Genomic DNA, 21,032 nt, shown 5'->3' on the forward strand with positions numbered 1-21,032 from the left:
CTTGAGAAGATGGAACATTGGCCATCTGTAGAGGGGGGTTCACTGTCACTGTGGGACTAGTGAACTGTGGGGAAGTACCCACATTGGTAGGGACGTGACCACCAGGCTGCTGCTGAGGAATGAAGGCTGCATTCGCTTCCTGCCTCTTTTGAGCTGGTGGTGAAAAAGTTTGTCCCGACGGTCGGTTGCGTGGCTGATACTGCTGCTGGTTAGGGTACTTGTTGTACCTCTTCCACTCAGGTTTCTGAGTGTTTTGCCCCTGGTCCTTCCACTGCGGTTTTGGACCTTGGCCATTATTCTGAGAATGGCCTTGTTGCTGGGGTTCAGTCTGAGACGATTTCCCAGATTTATCAGGTTTTCTGTTCCAGGTGTTTTGCTTACGAGTTTGATACCCGTATGCAGTAAAGAATGCGTCAGCCTTCTCTGCCATTTGGCTGGCATCTTTCACCTGGCAGATCTTAAGCTGTGCTATTAGCTCAGCAGGCCACGACCTCTCTAGCTGTGTACGCAGCATAAGGTCAATTATCCCCTCACGTGTGGAAGGAGTTTCATCTTTCTCCATCCACTCATTTAAGTAAGCTGTGAGACGATCAAGGAACTGAACAGCTGTCTCCTTGTCTTGGAGACTAGCTCGCATAAACTGAACTTTGGCGTCGTCTACTGTGAGACCATACGCCTTAATGAGTGCAGCTTTCATCATCTCATATGTGAGATTGTCTCCACGAATTCTGTGGAGAATATCGAGGGCAGGGCCCTCAAATAGGCTAAGAAACTGAAGCCGCTTAGCTGCCTCATCCAGTTGATATAAGTCTGCCATGTCCTCAAAACGAGCTATGTACGGCTCGATTCGCTCGCTTTCCTTGTATGAAGGAAGCTTGATGCGTGGGGTTGCCAGGACATGTGCAGGGAGAACGCTCGTAGAGCTTGGACCAACTGCACCAGACGTGTCTGAAGCCAAGGAATCTCACTTGAGCTTCAGCACTTCAAGTTCATGTTTTTCGCGTGCTTCTCGCTCGGCACGTTCGTGTTCTCGTTCTTTCTCTCGTTCTTCACGTTCGTATTCGCGCTGTTCTCGCTCGTATTCGCGCTGAATCTTACGCTCTTCACGGGCATCATTCTCGCGCTGCTGCTCCTAATTATGCCGTGAGAGTATATACTCTTTAATTTCGGTTGGGTCCGAAAGACCCATATCTTTGGCTTCCTGTAAAAATACAGTAGTAGCCATGGTGCTAATTTATTAAGCAAACCGAAATTGAGTACTGACTGCTTAGCGACGAATACTAATAAACACAAATAAAGAATACAGACACAAGCTAGTAGTGACCAGTCTTATCTAGTTAACCGGCAAAGATTAAATAAAAAATGTAAATGACTGGGAAGACTCAATAATAAACACAATGGGTACGGCGACTTCCCAGGAGCGAATAAAATCGTCTGGCGTTACCAAAAATAAACTAGAGTTAAGTATTCTATTGATTAATAAAGCAATTTTCACTTGCTAAATTAAGGGTGAACACCAGTAAGCTTGTGCCTATAAACTTTAATGATAAATACCTAAATATGAATGAGTGAGCACTATCTCGTGAATAGCTTTAGAGCTAGGAGTTAATATCCTGGCGAGGTTGCCAATTGTCACGGGGTTTTTATAATATCACGGTAATTTTTGATATATAAATGGTTGTATGTTATTTAAATTGATATTAATATTCAATAATATTAAAGAGCAGGGACAATGATTGTCTTGCTAAATCGTGCAACGATTCTCTAAGAACGAGAATTTAAAAACTTTCTCAACAGTACACAGCAGAGACTAATTACTCACAATTGCTGACTTACTGTACTGTTAGCCTCTGGAGAAAGTTACTTCACCCCTGACAATAAATAACTAATACTAATAATAATATCATCAGGTTCTTGCTGATGCATTAACTCCTGGCACAACGGATTTTAAGTTAATACAACAAGACTGGTCTAAGTACCAGTTATGAAAGCAAACGTATATGCCAGCTAGGAGCTATATGGAAAATAAGCTTAATTTGGATTAAATGAAACAAGATTTTACTTTACATTGAGCTCAAGAAAGGAACTGTTAAATTTATTAATCACAAAAAATAAATTTAACGTTACAATTCAAATCAAATTAAATGAGACGCACTCACTCACTCACACAGAAGCTAAATACTTACGCCTAGGAAAAAACACCTTAACTAAACTCTTAAAACTAGGATTATACAAAAAAGAAATACCAGTCGATGAATGCTATGTATCACCGGGGGGTGGGAGGACTGGATTAACTGTCTCAGTGGAGCTTGGGTGCTAGCGACCTCTCACACTTCTTGGAGCACAGGACCTTCCTCTGTCACAGCAAACACTAGACTGAGTAAGTCGTGGGAACAAAAGCAGAGCACTAGGCCGCATTTTTAACGGTCAAGTGCAAGCAGGGGCGAACAATAAAGAAAACAATAGTATCGCTCAGTACAGCACTTAGTGACGTGCATTAAATCGGTCACTTTTGAAAACAGTGACGAATGTTTTGAAAAGTGTACCCCGAAATGGAGGGAGAAACGGTTAGCTGAGTGATACGCAGTGAGTTTTCCACTAATAGTTCATGGCTTCTCACAAAAGGGAAATGTCGCGGATTGATTCGTGACAGTATCTCACTGGGTCGTCACTGGGAGAAGAGCGGATGGTCGGGGTTTTGATCTCCCCCCCCCCTCGCGGACTACGAGGCTTGGTAAATATTTACAATTTTTAGTTTGTAAAACTTTTAATAGGAAGTGAAGTGTGTAATGTGCTTGTAGTCTGGTGCTGACAGTTAGAGGAACTTGTATTGGAGAGCATGTGGCCCATTCTCTTTGTTACTGAAACACAGTAAAAGTTCAGCAAAGGGGGATTGTCAGGGGCTAGTCTCGAGGACTGATGAAATTGGAGCTCCAGCACTCCTGTGTCTGCTATACATGCAAAAAATTTACAAGCTTCAGTGCCACATATTTGTTTAGTTTTAGATAAAGACCTGAAGAAGGCCACACATACCATGTGGACATCACTTTAGGTTTGGTAAAGGGAGTGTGCACTCATTTTCAACTACCCACTAGAATTTATTCACGTTTTTATATATAAAGTGAAACATTGTGTGTCCACAAAGAAATGCAAAATAATTTAGACTGAACCGCTGGAACCGTACTTAGACTTTCAAGTGAAGAGGCACAGCCTCCGACACTACTTGTCCTGTTAGAAATATGCATATTTTTTGCGTTAAAAAAATGGAATTTTGGATGTATTTGCTTACATGATAAAGTAGGTATTTGACACGATAAGATTTAGGCTTAGGGACTAAGCATAACCTTAATCTTTGACCCCCCCCCCTCCAGAAAAATGAAGACTAATAGTTTTCAAGATTCAGGAATGAAATCTCGCCTTAAATGTCGGGACTGAGTATCCCAACCCAAGGATTGTACAGTTCTGATGCACAGAAAGGGATTAGATGAGTGGATGGAATGAAATCTCTTTTGTGCATTAACCCCTGCACGGCGGCTAGCCGTCACGATTCAGGGCGTGGAGTGCCACCGACTAACCGGATATGCTGCAAGCACCTTTCCAGCACCATCTGAACTCACGACCATTTTCTACGACAACCATAGGGTAGGTAGGTATCCAAGGTACCCCACTGACACACGGCTCAATCTGTACAGGGCACTGGTAGTGTGTAGAGTGATGTCTTCCTTCTCTTCCTCGTCCGATTCCAATTGCATCATGAACCTCCGCGAAAGTTCTGCCTTTACCGCCAGGGAAAGGGTTCAGTGACTGAGAAGGTGTGTGGGAAATTGTAAATAGTTAACAGATATGCACAAGTGTGCTTTTTAAGTGAAATATAAGATATAAGTTATATCTAGTGTTATGAGGTAAGTGTTTTATAGTAAGTTTTATAAGTGCATTGCAATAAGTGTTACTATTTATGGTTATTTGTGAAACAATGATTGGAAATACCTTGAGTAACCCTTTCTAGTACAATGGAAGAAAACCAAAAGTGCATTGGAGAGAAAGATCACCTGGTTGGCTGTAACTAATTTTTTTTTTCCCTCTTTACTCAGAAAATAATGGCGAATATGTGAGCATTAGTGTATTTGTGATATGAAGTATAGGAAATGTAAGTTGTATATAACATTAGTAATATTTTCACGATGCCTCTAATTACTGTAAACTAGTCAAAATTTTTGTGCAAGTAATTACCTCATACTCAACCATAGTTCGTGAAACAGCCAGATCATTTACTTCTCAAAGTGCAATTACCCGTAATCATGATGTAAAGTGCAAATATAAGCGCTGTAGTACAAGGAAATTATTATAACTGATGCAAGAAGTGAGTACAGAAAATAAAGACGTGCTCTTTTCTTATACATCTATTGGGCATAAAGGCACTATGAAACGGGTGGAAAAATCTATAGGGAGCCACATGGACAGGGTGATGACTCATCCTTTCGGTGGTGAGTAAGGAAAAGTCGAAAGAATCAGTGGAATATTCCGAGAGGCCGGGCAGTGTTACAATCACCACTCCAGTCAGTGTTACTAATGCTAGCCAGAGAGTCCAAGGTCACTGGCAGTGGCGCGCACCCAAATTAGTCCGCCAAAACATGGAAAACTAGTCATCTTTAACATATCCTTACTCATTGATGGGACCACCTGCAGACTTTGAGATAATTTAATTTGAAAGACGAAGAGTTGAAAAGTCTTACATATACTTACTTTCTTCTCTAGTTATAATAATTTGGAAGATATCACGGTTTGAAATAAGGGTACTTTTCCCATAATCTCGGAAGTTCCCTGTAAGGAAGAGTGGACAGTGGTGGGAAGGCCCCAGTGGATAAGGGTTAATACTGACTAAAATAGGTCATGGAGACCAATAGATGTAAATACTGACCACTTCAGATTCTCGATCCCTCATCCCCCCCTCCAAAAAAAAAATTCTCCAAGATCAGTAGATGAATTAGTGGGTGTGTTATATGGTGAAGAAATGTGTGATTGCTGTTTCGTCCATCCACGAATTTGTCTACCTTTAAGGATTTCTAAAATACCGTCATCAATTTTCCGTAATAAGGCTAACTGTAGCGAAGATGGGTAGCACTGTTAGTTCCATGTAAACACAATTTGGCCTAACATTACAAACAGAGGGAGGATTAATGTAGATTTTGTTGTCAGAGGCTCATCTTTAGGTAAGTCCAGTGGACTGCACAGTGAAGGTGCAATTCTCTTGTAGTCTACAATCTTCCTTCCTAGAGAAATAGAGTGACTTGCAGGATACTGTACGAAGTATAAACAGACTGTGGCTCCTCAGCGCCAGTGTGTGAATGTGCCCCTCTCCATTTTCTTTTGATAAAATAATATTAATGACCAGGTGGGCAAGTCAGCATTTAGTGAGCTGCACAGTTAGCTCCTTTCACTTCTGCTGGATGCAGCAGGGAACTATACCCCCAATATCGTGGAAATAAATGGAGCCTATAAAAATGGAAAGCTGGCATGCGTGAGTACAATCCTCCCATATGCTTACCCCATTACCCCTTCTCTGTCCTTCCTTTGCTCAATGCTGGTGTCAGTAAGGCATATCATTATCTCCATTCAGTGCATGAGCAACATCTGGGGACAGTATCCGTCCTCTATGAGCTGTGCACTAGCATTTTCTCTACTCTGTGCTACTACTTTCACAGTTGCATGGTAAGCCTACATCTTTCGGCAAGTGCCCTTGTTTATTTTTTTTGTCATTTGTCTTTCCTAGTTTCAGTATGTTAATTTCTGGTTTGCAGCCCAACATTGTGCACAGTTTTTCAGTCGATATGACTGCACTGGTTTGTTTCCGCCATGCTAGGCTGTCGGGGATTGGACTGCTGTCATACTATACAACATCTGAAAATATGGTTTTTAGTGTGGTTGCTGGCTCCCCATGGAGCACAGACTTCACCAAGTAGGGCAAGCTTACTCTACTGCGTGGTGCTCATCCTAGACACTGCTCACATAGAACCACGACATGCGTTGGTCCATTTGTGTTATTTTTCGTAGTTACAAGCTTTTTGGCTTAATTGCCTTAAGCCCCAAGGTCCACAGAGTTGTCTGTCTGTCCAAGCATGACGAGCTACTTCCATCACGCTGTACTTTTCCTCTCAGGCCAGATTTTAGTTTTTTACTCTTCATAATAGTGTAGTTTTTAGTATGCTGTGTGAGAATGAGGTTCACAACATTGTCACTGTATTGTAGCTAGGCCATAATTGGTCTAGTGCAGTAGTGTGTGGCTTGCAGAGTTGCACACAGTTTTCAGTCTGAATGGGCACAACGAGCTATTTCCATCATATGACGCTCTCCCTTGTTTTCCCGAGGCTCTACTCATTGTTTTCTCGTGATGGATAATTTAACATTAGTACCAAGTTCAGTTGGTTTTTCTGGCCCATGTGGCACACAATGTTTACACTGAGCAAGTACTGTGAACTGCTGTTGCTGCTTTAGTCCGGGGCTCAGGCCATGGTTTTGCTTCTTAAAGCTTACGTTGGTGATTGCATTCACCACATGGTGTGCAGCTTGCAATCCGCATGTGCCTGGCAGGCTACTTCCTTCCCAGTTTGTTTGCCCTAGGTCATGTTCGCCCAGGTCTCCGGCCCCAGGTTCCTCCCATGTTTTTTTTCTGTGGGTAATTCAATGTTTTTTTCTTTGTTCTCAACCACATGGTTGCCGACCCCCACCCACAGCTCTTCTAGGAACAGGGATGGGCGACCACCTGTGTACTTTCCTATGAGGAACTTTCCTGCTTAATCCTCTTTCTCCCTCTACCTGCCCTTCTCCCACCAATATTTGTCCCTGGGGTTTTGTTTTATATTTTGGGGCATGTTGCTAGGGAGGATCCCTTGAGCAGAACTTCCCCTAGTCCCACATGGAGAGCGACAGGGGAAAGGGGAGGAGGTAGCAGCCCTTTGTTTCTAACTTCTGTGATTCTGTGTATGCCTCCTTCCCAGGCTGACATTCCCCATCCAAGGTCAGCCTTCTTCGGAGGATGCTCTGGGAGGCTATGTAGGGATGGCCATATCCTTTGGAAGTCTCACACCTGATGTATGGAGGGATATTTCTCCATTTTCCAGTGTTGTGGCACCTGCTGTCTGTGGTGTGATGCCCTGTCTACTGCTTACAACTTGCACAGCCTCCTGGAATACATCTGCCTGGTAGCCCATTGAAAGAGGGCTCAATACAGCAACTCACCACAGAGAAAGCAGTCTGACATGAGAGAGAACAGTGATATGGCTATGAAACTCGGTTTCCGCTTGTGAAGGATGTCCAATGATACAGCTCCATCCTTCAACACCTCTGCCCAGTCTGATGAGGCACAATTAGATGGCAAGACAGAAGCCATAGATAGAGGTGTAACGGCACTACCCCTGACAATGTATGTGCACCTGGGGTATCAAACAGGAAAGTCATCACCTGCCTACTCCAGCCATCCAGAGCATAGAGATAGGTGAACAAAGGTCACAACACCCCCCCACACACCCATTACACTCTCTCCCGAACCATAGCAAGAACCTCACTCACCACTACTAACAATCCCTGAAGCAGAGGGTGACTACAGAGATCAATTGCTATCACTATTCATCCTCTCTCACCTCACTGACCCATCTCACCTTCCTCCCATGTCTCCATTCCTCCACTTATTAGACGCTGGTATTCCTAAAAGCCCCCTTTGTCATCTGTCCTCCTTCTCGTCATCCCCTTATTCTTGTAAGTCACTTGACTAGGAGTCCAAACAGGGTTCTCCAGTCCAGCAGGGGAGCAGTCCCCAACCCTCTTTAACCCCTAAAGTTTGCAATTCGCTCAGCTGGTCTGTGACTCTGGCCGCAACACAGGGTCGATTTTTCGACTTTCAACAAGATAAAAATTTTTCTTCCACATTTCAAGAGACTGAACTTACACACTTGAATATGTATGTTTCAGCCAGATTTACCAAATAGTTATCGCACAATCCACCGTTAAAGATGCAAAAAGGTTACCAATTCCCCATGGGTGAAAATAGGAAATGTTCAGAAAATGCATTTTTACTGTAAATAATTATATACACATAGCTAATGTCAATGTGAAGTGTTTTCTAGGCATGAAATGTCAGTGTGGCATAAGTCCACAGCAACAAATCAAGCCAGACAAAAGGTGGAGGTGGAGTGTGTGTGGCTGAAGGGGGGAGGAAGGAGGATGGAGGGATAAGGAAGGAGGGAGGGGTAGGAGGGAGAGGGGGGAAGGGTTGCTATGCACACACATCACTGTAGGGGGTATGTTGGGGTATGGTTGATTGGGAGGGGACAAGGTGGAGATGACACAATGGGGCTGAGGGAGGTAAAGTGACAGTGGTGGTGGGGCGGTTCCTTCTCCCCCACCTAAGGGGGCCAATCATGCCATACCACCCCAGACACTCTAGCTCTCATTGGTCTGATTCCATATATGTCAGCAACGGGGTGGAGTTACCCTCTCCCAGTTTTTTGTGTCTATCGATCGTGTGGGATATGCTGGCGTGTCAAATTACACAAAAGCACGATAGTGCAGCATCAGTCTTGAGGAGTTAAACAACTACATACCCTTACATTCACAGGTGGAAGGGAACGAGGAGGACGAGTTAGCCAGACATACTGAAGACCACCTGCTTTAACTGTCAGTTAGTCCTGAAAGGTTAGAAGCTGCTTGTGCAGGTCTCATCCATTAAGATTTTCACAGAGCAGTTGGACAAATCATTACTAGAATGCCAGAACATAGAACAGTGATGGGTCGTAACAGTGCAGGAATCCATGAAAGTCCAGTTCCCTCCTGTCTGGCTTTCGATGATGCAAGCAAGAGCAAGGCCTTTCACGACCAATGCTACAGTGGTGAGGTAATTGCCGTAACTTCCACTGAAAAAGACGGCATTGTGCAGCTAATGGTTTCAGAAGACAACACTACCAACATTGATGGTGATGCTGTCCTTTTCCTGGGCCAAGTGGGAGCTTGACAACCACAACATTTGGAAGGGGACAATGTTCTCAGAGTAGTTCGCCCTCTCATTGTCATCAACCTAATTCCTGCCATGCCTAGAGAAATGGACTGACTCTTACAAAGTTCCCCATAGGGTCATGCCTATTCAGTTCCCAGTGTCAGTGAAGAGCAATGAAACTGTCATCAAACTACTCAGGTTCTGTGCTGGTACTTGCATGTCAGTTTCAACAATAGTTTAAATGGCTTGCTATTAATCTCCATTGTAGACAGTGACAAACTGCATTAATGTGAAAAACATGGCTTTCATCATGACGGAGGGAGTGGCAAGGGAAGCAATAATCTGGGAGGCTCCCTTTTCTTCTAACCAGGTCCTGGATGCATACGTAGAAGAGTCATATACTCGCCTCCCATGTACAATACACCTCCCGCTCTCTGCTCTAACCTTTCTCATGCAGCAGAGATTGCCTTCTCCTCATCACTACAAGCTCTCTAAGTGTACCAAACTGGACGACAAGGCACCAACCTCATCACTGAACACATTCAACATGATAAAACGGCACAAGGTCCCTACTCTTTAAAACTTAACACTAGCAAATGAGTGTCACACAACAAGCATTGATCTAGAAGGCTTACTCACCAGTCAACATGCTGGCCTATCGGTCTTTCCCTAGCTTGTCATGTCTTCATTAGACTAACGAAGGTGTTGGTGCATTATGGTGAGAGAGGGTATCAATGTATTAATATATCTCAACGATTGGCTTCTCGCAGCAGCCACCAAGGAGGAGTGTCTAGAAAATTCAAGCTAAGTAATCAAGTCATCTGGGGAGCTCGGCTTCATAATCAACATGGAAAATCTTTGTTGACCCCTGTGAAGCAAGTAATCAGGTTAGGTCTGGAGTAGAACACCAGGCAAGTATGAGCTCGTTTTTCCCCGGACAGTGCATGTTGCCTTCGTGAAAATTGTTTAGGACAGTTCACACCAACCTGAAGTCATGATGACATGGGGAGCCACCGCTGTGGGTACTGAACTTCGCAGGTTGTGCCACTGCCATCTACCACTGGAGGTAAAGGTGATCCCAGGAGAAAGGATGTTGCACAGGAGACATGCTCCATCCAGTCCCTGCTAGCCCCAGGAGGCTACTTTCATGATGGATGGTGCCATACTCCTACGATTGTAATCAATGCCTAAGACTTGGGAGGCATTTTGTCATGATTGGGGCACCAACAACTGGGGGCTTGGGCATAGAATGTGTCAAGCACATAAATATAAGGGAATTAGGGGCAATACAGAGACACAACCAACTGGCAGTGCATTCCATGAAATAGTATGGTACGTCAGGGTCTGAGCCCTACTTGGCACAGACAGAACAAATCCAGTGGCTAACTCACCATTGTCGCTGGTACCTGTCGGCTCAGAATTTTCTTGGGAGAAGAACCACATGGCCAATGCACACTCCAGGTTTAACCTCAGTTGATTGGACTGTCTGGAGGGTTATATTCAACTCACTGGTTCTCAAGTATGGCCACATGCAGGTGGACCTCTTTGTCACCAAAGACACATTGCAGTTACTGCTCCAACTATCCACAGTGCACTGTATGCTGACAAGTGGCCCGAATGTGATAGAGGAGAACTGTATGAAGTCGACACTCATATACCTGTTTCCCACACCTGCAACCAAAGTTCTAAATGTAGTTAGCGATTACAGCCTTGATTGTGAGAAGTCTGGTCCTAGTACCGGAGTGCTGCAAAGGGTAAGCCCCAATCCATTGCCTCTGGGGACAGAGTGCCTCACCAACCCGTAACAGTGAAGCTCCGAGCAACACTGAATTTTAATGAATGATATTATTTCTTTAGTGGGTTCAATCCTCTGCCGAATTTCGTGGAGGATGTGCTACGAACGTTATGGGCCTCCTCCACCAATCCCTCTCTACCGCTTTCCTCTGTTTCTGAGCAGAATAGAGAGGCCCTTTAGTAGCAGAGTCCCAGGTCCTGTCATTACCTCCACCAAGGAGGTTATGTCTTACCCTGGATTGCTTTGTTTGTCCGTCTGCCTGTCTGTTAGCAGGGTTACTCTAGAAGTTATGAATAGATTTTGACGAAATTTTGTGGAACTGTGGGCCACGGGCGAAGGAATAAATGATTAAATTTGGGGCCAGATACGGATCCAGAGTATCCCACACAAAATTCTCCAAAAGTTCTCAATGAATTTCAATTAAATTTTGTGGAAAGGTGCGCCAAGGACCAAGAAATATTTGATTAAATTTGGGCACTGGATCCTGTATCTACGGATCCGGATCCGGGATTACTCAGAATCTAGTGAACGGATTATGATGAATTTAGTGGAAGGATGGGCCAGTTGCCAAGGAAGAAATTGTTGAATTAGGGGCGGATCCGAATCCAGATCCGGAGTATCCCTTACAACATCTCCAAAAGTTCTCAATGATTTTCAGTGAAATTTTGTGGAAAGGTGGGCCATGGACCAAGAAAGAACTGATTAAATTTTGTGGCGGATTCGGATCCGGAGCCTATATTCACGGATCCGGATCCGGATCCTTTGTAATGGCAATGGCATTGGCGAAGGTATGTGCTCTGTGAGCGCCTTTTAGTTTCTATCGAGTTTGGTGCAGACGAAAGGCAGGGTGGGGACTGTCTTAAATTTATACACTGTTCACAACATGCACTATCTTTGCACAGGATGGATTGGCGGTGTCCCTAGTGCCATCTCCAAGGTCGTTCACAAAAAACGAGAAAGAAGACTTCAGGCTTGCTCCTCTCACAATCCCAGTCTGTAGGATTCGTACTGTCCACCATCATCTATGCCCAGTAGCAGCGCTTAAGCAGTGCCCGGAAGTTTCAATAGGCGCAGAATCGAGAGAGACATTATTCTATGCAGATTCGGGTGCCCCCCTTTTTCAGTGAGGGCATTCTCACCTTAGCAGAGTCTACTAGTAGAGTCTACAAATACCCATGAAATAATAGTGGAAGTAGTCTTGGTAAGTGATCTGTGAACACACGGTCTTCGAGGAATAATGGTATCCCTGGCATTTCTCCATATACACACTCACTCTCACTTGAACAGAGGTGGCCTGTGAAGTTCAGGGACGTCCTTCATCATAACATACACAAATCACGCTCTGGGCAATGCCCCATGCATAGCAGTAAGCGTCTTCCCAGGCAATAACCAAGAAAAATAACACTGTGTTCCATACTCTCAAACTAGTGATGCTTAAACTTTCTCTCACTGTCACTCTACTCCATACCAGTTAGGAGACGCCTGCACAATGTGCACCATCCCACCACTGGTAGAGGAGGGCAGCAGGCGTACAGTCATCACCAGAGATAGTGCGGTGCACCTTCCTTGTGCTCTCTATCACAAGATTATTTCTTTGGTTCGTTTGTGATCTTGGCAGAAAAAGAAAAAAGAATAAAATCAGTGCAAGCGAATGATAGTGAAAAAATAAAAATAAAATATGGGTGATATAATATGATAATGTGAAAATTGTGTGCCAACTGTATGTCTCTTATGTGCTATGTGATCCATCATTGTGATGACTCAGCCATAGGACCCCTTACCATGCACATGCCTTGTATCAAGTCAGGCACTGGAAAATTTACCTTTTACATAAGTTATGCACATAAAAAAAAGGGAAACGGTAAAATAAAAAAAGTCAGATGAAATGTCCAGTGATATACCTAGGCTGTGAGCTATAGTCTGTGATCCTCAGTGTGTATGTTCCTGTCAAGCATTAAACTTTGCAAAAAAGAAACTATGTTGTTTTACTACCTCTTTCCATCCTTTTGGTATGGAGCTAACTAAACGCAAACTCCTCAACGTTGTTATAACACCGGCTTTGAAGATGAATGTGAAAAGACTCTTTATGTCAGGGGTTCGCATTTATCATTATCACCCATCCCACTTAACATCCTCTCCAAAGGTGATCTGGTGTTATGACAATGACCTGTCTTGCCAACATCTGCGTTGAGCAAGCAAAGAGCAGAGATGGGGTAAGAGGGTAAGAGTATGGAGGGGATTGTACATGCGTTTGTTAGTTTTGTCAATGTTTTGGCGAACATGCTTCTTGGCATCAATAGGGATTTCGTCTTCAGCTTCAAAGCCAGTATGTATATAAGTGACAGCAGCCAGAAGAAAAAGCAATTATTAACTTACTATAGAAGCGCATTACATGGATATGAACCTTTACTTAAGATACAACAGTCGTACACTAATAAACATTTGGGGGCTCTTTGAAATGTTTCTTATTACATTTCCAATGCGATATATATTTTTTACTAACTATATGATACAGTAGGTGGGCGTGGCCACCATCCATTTCCTCCATGTAATGCATCTTTTTCGTGACTCTACCCGAGTGAGAAGCCAAATGGTTTCTTCTAATCTAGGGAAACATATAGCATGATGGGTGGTAATCATTTAACCAAATCGACGCTTTCTGGTCTATTGGGTTTTGGAGAAGAACCATAAGGATTGTAAGTTTGAGGGTTGTTTCGAGATCATTGCTAAAGCGATGCCTCTCGGGCTTATCACGGTTTGTCACCCTTGCCTTAATTGCCTGTACATAGTATCCTGGCTCCAGACCCCTATCCACTGATGAGGAAAGGAGTCTTGCATGACAGATACATAAACATTCCACATTGCTAAAAGGCTGATTGCCCTTACAGATATTGGCCCTAAGGATGGTGAATCTTGGTCTGCTGCTGGTCATCTTTGACGCCACGTGTGATGCAAGGAGCTCTCTGCTTACACCTCTTGCAGGTACAGTTGCTTAAAATACGCACACACATTCCGTGTACACATGTACCTATATGCATATATGGTAATTCTTCCATGATTATCAAAAATTTTCACTCACATATGAGCCGGTCTCACACTGTACCTTCTTGGGCTCAACCAGCACATACCTAATTTCCCTCGTGAATGTGTTCATTGGATACTTTTCCCCCACTGCCCTGTTTCCTCAGGAGCTTTTTTATTTTTTTTTTTCCCTCATGGCCCAGTTATGTGCCTCTTACCCACACCTGTTTTTGCCATTAACCTATTTTCTACATGGTACTTATACCTCCCCCTGAACTTATGTTTCCCTTATACCAGATCAATCTCTGGACTAATTTTTGTCATGGAATTATTGAACTTCATGACCTGTTTACTACATGGAACTATTTTTGATCTTTGGAGACATTTTTTTTTTTCTACATTTATATTTTCCAGAATGGACTTTTCTTACTTCTTGGGTGAATTTCCTTAAGTAATTATGTTTTCACAAGAGATCTGTATTCCCATAGGCCAATTTCCTTTCCATAGAATAATAGTAATGGTAACAGTAATATTAATACAAATACTAATTCTAATAATAATAATAATAATAATAATAATAATAATGATAATGATAATTATTATTATTATTATTATTATTATTATTATTATTATTACTGCTATTATTATTATTATTATTACTGCTATTATTATTATCAATAATAATAATGATATATCTATCTGTCTATTGCTAGACGCCTTAATCCCGTAAGGGGTGGCCACAAACAAATCACCTCCATGTCGCCCTGTCCCCAGCCATTTCATTGCCCCGCTCCCAGGTCACACCCCCCTCTCTCATATACCTCTCCACTCCATCCCTCCAACTCATCCTTGGCCTCCCCCTCCCTCTCCCCCTCCACCTCACTCACATACACTCTCCTCGTCAGTCTTTTGCTCTTCATCCTCTCCACATGGCCAAACCACCTCAGTGTGTTTGTCCTAACGCTTCCTATCACATCCACATCCACACCACAATGCTCCTTCACTTCCTCATTTGCCAGTCTGTCTCTTCATGTGACTTCACATACTCCTCTCAAATAACTCATTTCTACTGCTCTCACTCTTGACTTCTGTCCCTCCAACAAGGTCCAAGCTTCACTTCCATACGTTAGAGTTGGTATCACAATACTCATTTAGTACAGTAGCTTTTTCACTTCCATGCTCACTTCCCTGTTTCTTATCACTGCTTTCAAGGATCTAGCAACCTTTCTTCCCTGTTGCACCCTTTCAAGCACTGCACCCTCTAAAGTTCCATCCTTACTCATCACACTACCCAAGTACTTAAACGCACATAATGATGATAATGTTAATAATACTAACTAGAACACGGCAAAATTATCCAAGGAATATTTTGATAAAGAAAAACTTTCCATAGCCATTACCTACTAGAGTCCGAGCTATAAAGGGACCTTGAAGTCAAGGTCACTGATATTGTGCATGTCACCTTTGGCATTATAGTCTATTAGTCGACCAAGTTTGGTGGCTGTAGCTTTAATCCTTCATGGAAAATCAGGTGACATGCAAAATATAGGGAAGAACTCCTTTTCGTTTTTTAATCTCAGTAGATCTCAGAGAATAATTAAAAGAGTAGCACAATATTTCTTTCTGCACTGTGTCTGCCTTCAGTCTAAGATTCAGTAAAATTTAAGCTTCCTAGCTTAAGCCGTTCTTCAGATTGGATGGCTGAATCACATTTCTAATGTCGGGGTAACATCCGGAAAGCCAGATAACGGATTGCCGTCGTTTTTGGCTTAAAAAAAAAAAAAGTGGACAGCTCTCTAAGTTTACAAGACTTTAGGCCAAATAGAATTTGAAATATCGACTTTCTACTAAAGTGATAATAGTAATAATAATAACTAGAAAATTAAACTTTCAATAGGGTTGTGGGAAGTCTTAGTAAAAATCATTAACCACCTGGATCTATCTTTAATATTTTATAGACTTACGTTCGCATTTGGTCCAAATTACACCAAAACCTATTACTTTAAGGGCCAGTTCCAGCAATGGATCATGTATCCACGATCGTCTTCCCAACATGACCAAATTTAACCCATATATATATATATATATATATATATATATATATATATATATATATAGATATATATATATATATATATATATATATATTGATATATGGAGCCTCTGTCGTACAGTTGTAGAGTGTGCGTTTCGTACACGGGTGGACCAGGGTTCGCGCCCCGCCAGGGTTATAAACTTTGGGAGTGTTCACCCGGGTACGTACTGCATTGGCAGACACAAGGGGCGCTGTGGTTGAACCAGTGTCGCTTACTGTAAAGTATGCTTGCACCCAGTCGGCTTGCACGGGCCAATTACACTTAGTTCACAGACTACACACACATCCAAAGCCACTCCAACACTACAATTACACTTACAAGCACTTCTCACCTACATACAATCTCTACTAGATAGCCTAAGCCACTTGGTAGAGATACATTGGCTGTATCGTCCTGACTTCGGTCGGGATAGGCCGGTCCTGCAGTGGATACTCAAACGGCTGATGATTATATATATATATATATATATATATATATATATATATATATATATATATATATATATATATATATATATAAGGGACCGAGTACTGAACCCTGTGGTACACCATTGGTTACTAATCCCCAATTCGATTTAGTTTCTTTTATTAATACACTCTGCTTTCCTCTCTTCAGCCAAGATTATATCCATTTTAAGATATCACTGTCTATACTGTGTGCTCAAACCTTTCTAACTAACCTTTCGTGTGGGACCCTATCAAAAGCTTTACTAAAGACCAGATAAATAACATTGTAAGCTTTGCTGCTATCTACTCCCTGATAGGCCTCCGAGAGGAATGACAAGTTTGTGAGGCAGGATCGTCCTTGCTTGAATCCGTGTTGACTTTCATTTTTCAGATTAAATCTTTCTATGTGTTCTCTAATCTTACAGTATTTGCCAAAATTGACTCTAGCATTATTCCTACTATTGACATTAGACTTATCGGACCATGATTCGACGCAGATGCTTTATCACCCGTTTTAAAAATGGGCAGTACGTTTGCGGTCCTCCACTCCACTCCAACTTCTCCTGAAATTAAAGAGTCATTAAATAACATTAAAAGTGGGTGACATAATTCTACTATGGTTTTTACTTTCTGCGTATATATCGTCCGGACCTAGCGATTTTTGAGGTTTTAACTTATTAGTTCCTTTCAACACGTCCTCCTCAGTAATGGTCATTTTACTAAGAATATTTGCCGTATTGTCATCGTAAATATTTGCTGCTTGAGGGACCAGGTCAAGATTTTCCTTGGTAAATATTGATATGAAATAATTATTTTGGATGGACCCCATTTCTTTATCTTCACTGGCAATGTCACCTGATTCTGTTCCGAGAAGTCTTATCCTATCTTTATTTCTCGTACGGTATATTTGATAAAAACGTTTGGGGTTTTCTTTCGATTCACTAGCAACCTTAAATTCATAACCTCTCTTTACTTACGTTATCTCCCTCTTTACTTCTCTATTCAGAATCGCGTACCGGTTACATAAGTGTCCCTCTCCACGTTTTTTTGTTTTTTTTGTATATATTCTTTTACTTTGGCCTATGAGAGATTTTAATCTATATCTAACAATCATGGTTCAAGAATTATTCGTTCTAAACAGTTTTGAAGGGATATATTTATTTTTGCCTCCGTGAATTATAATATTATATACTAACTCATTATACTTCTCATTTTAAGAACGGCTGCTTAGTACTGGACCTAAGTTAATCCCCTTCACCTGATAAGTTTTTGGCAAGGTGCTAGAAGGGGCGGGAATAATTCGAGGTGGAGGGTTGAGAGCATTTAGTATGGATGAAATTATTTTTAGCACAGAGAAGAACAGACAGCACGATTCTGGGCAGAAACGTAAAAAAGATATGATTCAGGGGTGGATTGGCTTTGATACCTTTTGTAGGCCTTTTCCTTGTTATGGACAGCATTAGAACAAGTGCAATTAAACTAAGTCTTTCTTGCATTAGTCAAGGGATATGAGACGGGAATGTATGCTTCCATGCCAGAGAGAATAACCTCCATAATGTGCAAGGCACACTCAGATGGCTCCCGGCCATGGAAGCCATAATTATTCCATGGAAAATCAAAGAAGTACTGCCTGAGCGCCTCCCAATCTGGAGCTCCAAAGTGCCACAGTCGACGTTTCTTTGGAGGGTCCACCGGGCACACCGCAGCAATAGGGCAGGTTAAGGTAATAAGGTTGTGATCAGAGGAGCCCAACGGAGAGGAAAGATTAACAATGAACGCGGAAGGATTAGTTGTTAGGAAGAGGTCAAGTATGTTGGAGCTCTCTCCAAGGCAGTCAGGGATACGGGTAGGGTGCTGTACAAGCTGTTCTAGGCCGTTAAGGCTTGTTCACCAGTGGATCAGTGAAAGGAGAGGAGAGCCAAAGGTGTTGGTGAACACTAAAATCTCCTAGAATGGAGATTTCAGTGAAAGAAGAAATGGATAGAATGTGTTCCATCGTAGAAGTATCATAGTCGAAGATTTTTCATAGTCAGTAGAATTAGGAGATAAGTAAACAGCGCAGATATATTTAGTCATAGAATGACAAGAAAGCCAAAGCCAGAGAGTAGAGAAATCAGAAGAATCAAGTTCAAGAACATGAGAACAAGATAAATCGTTGCATACATATACACAACAGCCACCATTGGCTTTGAAATGAGTGTAGAGAAAGTAGGAGGAAACAGAAAAGGGTTTGCTGTCAGTTGCCTCAGACAGCTGAGTCTCTGTCAGGAAGAGAAGGTGAGATTTCGAGGAGGAAAGGTTGTGTTCGACAGAGAGAAAGTTAGAAGAAAGGCCGCGAATGTTGCAGAAATGAAGAAGAAGTGAGTCAGACAGTGATTCCATGCATCTCTCTGAGTCGTCACTGGGAGAGGGGTGGATATTGGGGGAATATATGGTCCCCCTCCCTGCCCTGGGGACTCCGAGGCCTGATTTAAAAACACCATTTTTCTTTTTTAATTTTGAATAGGAAGTGTAGTGTGTACTGTGCATGTAGTTTGGTGCTGACAGTTAGAGAAACTTATATTGAAGAGCATGCTGGGCTACTCTCTGTGTTACTGAAACACTGAAAAAGTTCAGCAAAGGGGGATGGTCAGGAACTAGTCCCGAGGGCTGGGAGTCTCCAACAATGAGAACATTTTCTTACTATTCTTGATCTATACATACTTACCTGTACGGTCAGTTTTCTCACCGTCCATCTCCTCTACCTCCCTCTTTGCCTTCCCTTCATATTCGTCACGTAATGTGTCGAATCCATTTGTGCTTTTTATCTCCGCTTGTTTCGTAACGGAGCACCCTTGTGAACAAGTGTCTAACCTTCAGCCTTTTTTTCTCTCTCCTCCAATATCTCCAACAATTCCCTCATTTGTGACTTCTGCCTGAGAATCTGTACTTCATGCTTCAATTTGGGAAGTTATTCCTTTAACTCAAGGTTGTCCTTCTCAAAACTTCCAGCGGGGACAAAACTCTCCGTAGAGAAAACCATCACGCACTACAAAGGTATCACAGGTCACTGCAACACACTAGCACAACACTATCACAGGTCACCACAACACACTAGCACAACACTATCACAGGTCACCACAACACACTAGCACAACACTATCACAGGTCACTAAACTAACTGACATTTCTCATAACAGGTGAGTACAGCTAGTTAAATCAGGAACGCCAGGAGACATCTGAACAGAGTGACCTCATGTGAGCGACTGCCAACTGACCTCACATGTATCTGTGTATTGGTGTGTGTGTGTGTGTGTGTGTGTGTGTGTGTGTGTATGTGTGTGTGTGTGTATAGATAGATAGATAGATACCGATATATATATATATATATATATATATATATATATATATATATATATATATATATATATATATATATATATATATATTTTGCCAGATGCCTAAATCCCTTATACAGGGTGACCACAAACAAATCGCCTCCGCGACACCCTGTCCCCAGACATTTCATTGACCTGCTCCCAATTCACACACCCCTCCCTCATATACCTCTCCACTCCATCCCTCCATCTCATCCTTGGCCTTCCCCTCCTTTTCTCCCCCTCCACCTCACTCACATACACTCTCCTCGTCAGTCTCCCACTCTCCATCCTCTCCACATGGCCAAACCACTTCAATATGTTTCTCCTGACGCTTCCTATCACATCCACATCCACATCACAACGCTCTTTCACATCCTCATTTGTCAGTCTCTCTCTCTATGTGACTCTACAGGCTCCTCTTAAATGACTCATCTCCATTGCCCTTACTCTTGACTTGTATCCCTCCAACAACGTCCAAGCTTCACTTCCAAACGTTTGAGTTGGTATCACAATACTGCCATGTAATAACTTTTTCACTTCCACGCTCACTTCCATGTTTCTTATCACTGCTTTCAAGGAACCAGCAACCTTTCTTCCCTCTTGTACCCTCTCAAGCACTTCACCCTCTCACCTTCCATCCTTATTCATCACACTACCCAAGTACTTGTTAAATCTCTCTCTCTCTCTCTCTCTCTCTCTCTCTCTCTCTCTCTCTCTCTCTCTCTCTCTCTCTCTCTTCATATATATGATTTAGGGTGTTCAGAGTAATCAGACCTTCAGGAACTCGAAGATCAAAGTGCTTATTCAGTTCCACTACTCGTAGAAATTACACCATACTTTTCAATTTTTCTTTGGCCTTCTCAAACCCATGCCTCATTTCAACTTGAGTTGCAATGCAAATGGTAACTACCACCTTGATCAGAGCAGGGCTTGATGTCGGGGAACTCACGTTGTCTGTCTGATCTCTCCACTCTGTTCGAAAGGAATCAAGAACTGAGATTACTGAAAAGATCAAAAAAGAATTCTAGCCACAAACACCCTTGATTCTCAATTTTGATTGATAGATCTTGCCCAGCATCTATAATAGCGGCCGCAGTGATCGTGTGGTGATTATTGTTACAGGGATTGGTACATAGAAGATCCTGGCGATCTTTAAGATCCCTGCTGGAATGGGCGAAGCAATGGGAGTGGCAGTGCTAAGGATTGTAGATGAAGGAAGTGAAGCTCTGGATTGCTGGGCTCTGTTTTGATACTACAGCGACTAACACCACAGTTCACAGCGGAGCTTGGTTTGTCACTGACAGAGGTCTCCAAGTCCCGCTGTCGTTC

General features: G+C 42.6%; 1 protein-coding gene across 1 annotated transcript in view; it reads left to right on the plus strand.

The window, feature by feature from the left end:
• The first annotated feature begins 13,720 nt into the window (after window positions 1-13,720).
• Window positions 13,721-21,032, plus strand: part of LOC145395786 (ionotropic receptor 93a-like) — a 131,139-nt gene continuing 123,827 nt past the window's right edge. Inside the window, exon 1 of the mRNA XM_080269323.1 lies at window positions 13,721-13,763. The gene's annotated coding sequence lies outside the window, so the exon portion shown is untranslated. The remainder of the gene's footprint in view (window positions 13,764-21,032) is intronic.

Source organism: Coenobita brevimanus, chromosome 33, assembly GCF_032717465.1.
Source record: "Coenobita brevimanus isolate Jiangsu-jjx chromosome 33, ASM3271746v2, whole genome shotgun sequence".
NCBI lineage: Eukaryota > Metazoa > Arthropoda > Malacostraca > Decapoda > Coenobitidae > Coenobita > Coenobita brevimanus.